The following is a 6,799-nucleotide window of genomic DNA, read 5'->3' on the forward strand; positions in this document are numbered from 1 at the left end:
ATTGTATTCTCAGCTTCTGAACACTCATCTTCTGTACTGCAGATCCGGGAACACTTTCTGGTGATCTGATAAGTGTTTACATGAATACAAAGCATGAAGAAAACAAACAGAGCGCCGAGCCTCAGATGTGATGGAGCACAAAAGTGAAAAAAAATCTAAAAACAAACAGCATTCATCATGGGCGCAGTGTGTCGCGTTCTGCGCTCTCCGTCAGCTGCATTCCCTCCATTTACTCCCAGCTGACACCTTTTACAAACTGCCATCAGTGTATAGTGACACGGAGGGTGCCACACGCTACAAATATGTACACACACACGCAGACACGCTCTGACAGCCACCAGTAACAGACACCATTTACGGGCCCGGCCGAGCTCTCCGCAATCCATTTCTCTGTCATTCTGTTTATTTATTTACACTGGAAATAATCCCAGAGAATGAAAAGGCATTAAACTTTAAAAATCTTATTTCCTATTGCGAATGATATAAACGAGGTTTGTTCTTCGATCTCCATCGGTCTAATCAAGCATGCCATGCACGGCGCTGACTCCATGGAAGACTGGAGACGTATAAAGGGTAACTCCGGGACAAAGCAAGGCATGTTATGGGGATTAGAATCTTGTAGTAGTTTGTTCCTCCATCCTTCCCACAAACGAAAGTGCCAGAGCCAGGCAGCAAGGCTCACTTAATGCTTGGGAATATTTTAATTACATTGTAACAATCTCCTAAAAGAAAATACCCAGAACAAATATGTTCGGGAAAAGTGGGACATCTTTAACCATAAAAAACATCCTGTTTGCCCCATCCAGGGTGAAATAATTCACCGACCGGTATACTCTGTATGGGTAATGTAAGTCTTTCCAATAATTATTTGATTATTACTTCTGTTATATATTACTCTGTCTTTGTATTTCTGTGTCCTGACCAATTAATGAGAATCCTGATGAAGCAGACTAGTTCTGCGAAACGCGTTTAATTACATTTCCTAAACAACAAACAATCCCCCTCTCATTTTGCAATTGTAACATCTTTGCAAAACATTGTAACGCCCCATGGGGTTTTTTTGGGGACGATGAAGATTTTCTGAATTTTTTTATCTGTCAATGAATGGTTATTACCTTGTGATGACTCTTATGAAATTAGTTTTTTATGGTTGAAAATGTTTTTAAACAACATTGATGCCTAAAAAATCCAACTTTTCCTAAACATTTTTGTTCTTGGTACTTTCTGTGTTTATTGGGATGTGGTGTCCTTCTGTTTTGTCTTAGACATAGAAACCTTTGGATTTCCTCTTTTTATGAATCTCTTAGAAGAATGGTGCCGTCATTGGCCATCGGATCTTGTGCACGTATGGCACTGGGAATTATTGTGGTGGGATCCCCTAAAGGAGTTTTCAGAAGGCGGGAATGAAAGTTTATATGACTTGTGTTTTCTTCTTTAAATATTTGAGCTAAGATTTTTTATCTGCTTTCACTTCCATGGTTCCTCCTCAATAACACATAAATTCATTTAGAAATAAAACCATTTATTACATATTTTATATTAGATTTGGTGATGTCATCTCTGGGTCTCATAACTGGTGGGGGGGTCTGGCAGGGTGCGGTACATTGCTTCTTTAAAACATCACAGCTTCAGTATCACCTGTTGGCTGGCTCCTCGGGGGAGGTCCTTGATGGGTGGATTAGCATGCAACCAATCCTAGGTAACATCCACATGTAATGCCTCAATGATTCAGAGAACTGAAATTAAAATAGGTAACGCCCATGTGGAATGCTGAGCCTCCATGAATGAAAGCTGAATGAAAGGAGCGGAGTGACGGGCAGGCAGGTGGGGGAGGGATAGATAAAGGCTTGGATATCTTCCAGCCTGGAAATAAGGCGGAGCTCTATCTGACTTGTTGCAGCTTCTATTCTACATTGGGAGAAAAGCCTGCACAACTACCGGTATGCAATAGTGAAGGATTTATAGGAGGGTAGATGAAATGAAGGGGAGGCGGGGGGGGGGGGTCTGGATTTAATGAAGAGGAAGCATTTTATTTGTTCTGGTTTCATTTTCTTTACAGAAGTAGAGATTTAATTTTTATTATTATCAGATGTCCTTGTCAGGTGTTCCACACAAAAGCTTCCAGCGCACTCAGCTGAGTCACAGCTCCCACAAAACTCAGCTACAATAACTACAAATAACACATAACCACCATCGTCATATTAATTAGATTGGATTCATTATTGTATTTTGGGGTGACGGGTTAGATATAAATCCGAACAGAATGGCATTCAATTTGCTAACACCTAGAATATTATAAACGTTGGGGATTTTTTATATATAAAATCAGTTTTTTTTTTTTTTTTTTTTTGTATCTCGGTATTGCTGATCTGTAGCCTCAGAGTGTTATATCTGCTTTGTGAGATCTCAGGCTCTGGTGTTAGTCCCACCAGGTTTAGGATAGGGTATAATTTGGTATTTTCACCAACATGCTGCTCAATGTTCTCCTTGCTGGAGTGGAAGTTGTACCTGAGGACATGCGGTGCAAAGATCTCCCTGCCTTTGTATCATTCATTCTGCAGATCTGAGCTTCCTCTTCCTCTATCATTATCCCAGCAGCCATGTGGGGGGAAGCAATGTCCGGTCCCTTTTCCATCATGGCCACCTCCATGCAAAGACAAAATGCAGCAGAGATTATCGGCAGGGATGTCACAGACAAGACTGGTGACTGGTACTTTGACCTCCAATAATACTTTTCAGCTACAGCTTCTGCAGTACAGGTCCTCTTTCTGTGCAAGGCTAAGGATTAGGTTTTAGGTAATTCTCTTACTATTTGAAAACCTTAACCTTAATCACAGGAAATTGTGGTCAGGGGGTGACAACAGCTGATTTTAGTTTTACAGTATGTGCACTGGATTGTACATTCATAAATTTTCAGTATCCGCTTTGTCATTGTTTAGAAGTAAATTAATGTTGTAATTGCCCCCCCCCCCCCCCCCTTTTTGATCTCTAGTAAATTCAAGTCTTCTCTTTCCAGTTGGTTTCCTTATCATGGTGGAGATTTGAAAGTTGATGGTGAGACGTTCCTCCAGATTAGTAAATTTCAGCTATTGGTGAATGCTTTTAAATATTGGGTGGAAATGGTAGAATCTGCATAAACCATGCATAAACACAGGAAGGGCATACAAACTCCATGCAGATTGCCTGTGTATAGAGTAGGACACCAGTCTTAAAGAATTCAGGGAACATTTGCTGAGATCATCCATTGAATGAGCACCCACATTACATCAGCTCTCATTCACAGTTCATTCACATTCTCATTCACAGTTCATTCACATCATGGTGCACCAGCAGCATCTCCCAGACTTAGCGCTGCACCGAGCTGGGAAAGACATCTGGGTGAACACTGCCCCTAGTGGGCACGAGAAGATTGCAGCTGGAGAGATGAATGAAATCACAAGGAAACCCATAGAGAGAATCACACCTGGCCCTGGCATTGAGGCCTGCTTCCTAAAATCCACATTTACTGGCTGCAATACTTTCCAAATGGCAAATGCAAATAAGACTGCTACACACATGACATTGCCCACTGTGGTCACTGTCAGAGCAATGCCATGCATCTGCTGCAGGAAAGAATGCATGTAGAGAGGAAGAGCCTGAAAGAGGAGATCACCAGCACTGAATAGATCCAGTTAGAATTCACATATAAGCCTTAAAAACTCAAAAAAAAGGAATATAGAGCTGCTCAAGGTTTATTAAAAGATTTACAGAAAGAGTATGCACCATGACAAAAACCCAACCAAGGTGGTTAGTCCTAAATATTTGGCATAGTCTGAGGTTTGTGAAAGAGACAATGGAAGAGTTAGAGGAAGAAGGCACAAAGATGTGGTAAGGATATAAAACAATCATTTTATTAATTTAGTCATATAATTATATCATATGCAGTACACAAATATAAACAATAAAGGACAACCCATCATTTCCATCATCCCAAAAGATGATGATAGCCAAATGATGGGGATTATGTTTTGTTACAAACTTGTGTGAGTCAGCAGGGTCATATAACGAGTCTCATCCCGACCCGACACCACACGCTATTCTTTTCCATATATCACCAGCGATAAAATTCCTGTTTTACCAAAATATCTTTTATTTCTTTCTCCAATCTGCCCTAATTTGAACAATTTACCTTATCTTCCACCATCCAATAATAATGGAGTGTTAATATGATAATCCATTACCCATAAATCCCCTTGAAAGCACATAAGTATTTTTCAATTATCGCAGCTAGAGGGGTCATAGTCACGCCACCAGCACAGATTTGCCATTTCTAATACCTCTTCATCATCTCGGTTAGATGGAAAAACCAGATACAAGACTTGTGGGTCTAAAAGCCTCAAAAAATCCCATGATGAAGCCTAATTAGGTGAAACGCGTCGGGATAAAACTCATTATATGACTCAAGTGACTCACACAAGTTTGTAACAAAACCTAATTCCTATCCTTTGGCTAACTATCAGCACCTTTTAGGATGATTGAAACAATGGGTTTTCCTTTTTTGTTTATATGTGTGTACTGCTTATGATATAATTATATGACTAAATTAATAAAGTAATTGTTTTATATCTTCACCACATCTTTGTGCCTACAAAAGCCTCCTTCCTCTATCTCTTCGCTTTTCTCTATTACAAAACTTACAAAAAGTCCAAAGGAACCCAAAACAAAGAAGTATTCCTCATTTTAGAATAGTGAGCGGAGTCATCCACATCAATTCTTTATAAAACTTAGTTATTCAGAGAAATGATTTGCAATGCCCCTCCCCCTGTGTTGAAGGAATGAGGAATTTTCTAAGTTTTGGAGGTGACTTTTGTCTTTTTTCAGAGCAATTTATAAAAACTTTGCAATGTGTTTTTTTTTTGCACATTACATATTGATCCGTCTCTATATATATGTTAGAGATGCAGGGAATGTATCCAGCATACATAAATTTAATTTGATGTGAGTAACATATTTCAATGTCAGTCCTGTGGCCCCTGGAGGCAGCGGTACAAATAGCCGGTGCCAGTCTGTCATCATTAACATGTAAATGAATCCATGATTGCCTTTAGTCACCGCCATAGGAGATGCCAACGTGTGCCGGAAAACTGTCCCTAGAAAACCCCAAATTAGGACTCACCAACATTGTATGAGTTTCCCCAAATGGTAACAATAATTTCTTAAATTTCTGTGAGTCTGGTGCCAGTGCTGGAGTGCCAACATATAAAGGTGGCATCATAACGTTATAATTTCTGTAGGGATTCCGCCATGCACACTGCACCATCCTACAATGCAAATTGCTGCATTCACCGGCTATAAAACCATCCTGGAGACAGGAAATACATAAAGGAAATCTGCCTGACCTTGGTCACTGGGTTCAGTCCGTTCTGTTCATTCTATATAACATGAAGCACTTGAATTCTGATGCAATCTACTGCCTGGGAAGGTTTAAAACAAAATAGGGCCCTTGGTAAATACAAAGTGGGGCCCCAAATGCACAGCATTCCAGCTCCCAGCACCTTTGATGGTCTCTAAGCTTTCCAGGTGGTCCTACAATAAACGAACCCTGCCCGCTGTAGATTTCATTATGAAAAAGATAATTTTCTTACTCTTCTGATTGTAGAGTGAAAGTATTGGGCAAGCCAGGTAAGTGGCATTTTCAAAAAGAGTCAAGCAATGGCAGCCTGCAAATCCTGCTGATTCCTTCACAGCATTTACATCATCTCCCAAAGTGTCAGCGAGTAACCTAAGCTCATGCAGAAATTTTCAGTTAATTGATCAAAATGTTAAAACATTTGCAAATAAATGCCAGGATTGGCACAATTCGCCTCCCACAGGTTGGATCAGACTCCGAATTTCAGCCGGTTGTGAAGTGCTGACAGCTTCAATAAGATATATTTATGGTAAATGCCATCACGTTAAAATGGAATTAAGAAATTAATCACGCTTCCAAAAGTATGACCACAGGAAGGTTAGAGGGCTAGGAGGAGGTAGGTGACCATGGCAGCTCTGATAGGTGATCTCCTGCCCCTTCCTGATCCCCTAACCTTCCTGTTGGTCTACAATGTGGTCATACTTTTGGCATTTTTGGGATCAAACTTTTAATTTAATTCAACTTTTTATCAAACACTTGGAACAATCTGGTGTTTCAGAAAAATGAGGTGCGCGGGTCACAAAAAAATGTGTTCACCTTGTGGAACTTATGCTGCCACCCTACACACAAATTCCAATAACCGAAATGCTTGCAATATTTAAAGTGCCAAAATCACAGACCTATGCCGGGGTATTGGGATAAATCTTCATTTAATGCTGTGTAGGATCTCTCACTGATCACCTGGATCTGTCATACTGACTGCTGATAAGTACATAAGTGAGGGTTTCTTCTATAAGCTGAACCAACATGCCATTGGCCAATTACCAACCACCTGCAGGCTGGCATGGCATGGCATGGGCTTGTACCCTCTGTACTGGTGAAGATTCCATACCCAGAGAAATACATTGTAATATAATATATGGGAAATGTGATTGGATCTTCATTCTGTCAATGACTACAGATAAAGGTGATATACTTCTTATATAAGATATAATTCTCATGGGGAAAATAAAAAGGAAACCTCACTTTTACCACCATTTCATCTCCATGACATTAAAATGAGATGTTCCACATCAGGAAAGGAGAACTTCCTTAGAGAGTCGTTGGAAGAATCGTCTTATATCATCCTCGGCTCTGGAGTTTTGTGTGATGGCATTATGACAAGATCAGAGGAGCTCTCAAAGGTCCTCA

This window comes from Pyxicephalus adspersus, chromosome 4 (assembly GCF_032062135.1).
Source record: "Pyxicephalus adspersus chromosome 4, UCB_Pads_2.0, whole genome shotgun sequence".
NCBI classification, from domain to species: domain Eukaryota; kingdom Metazoa; phylum Chordata; class Amphibia; order Anura; family Pyxicephalidae; genus Pyxicephalus; species Pyxicephalus adspersus.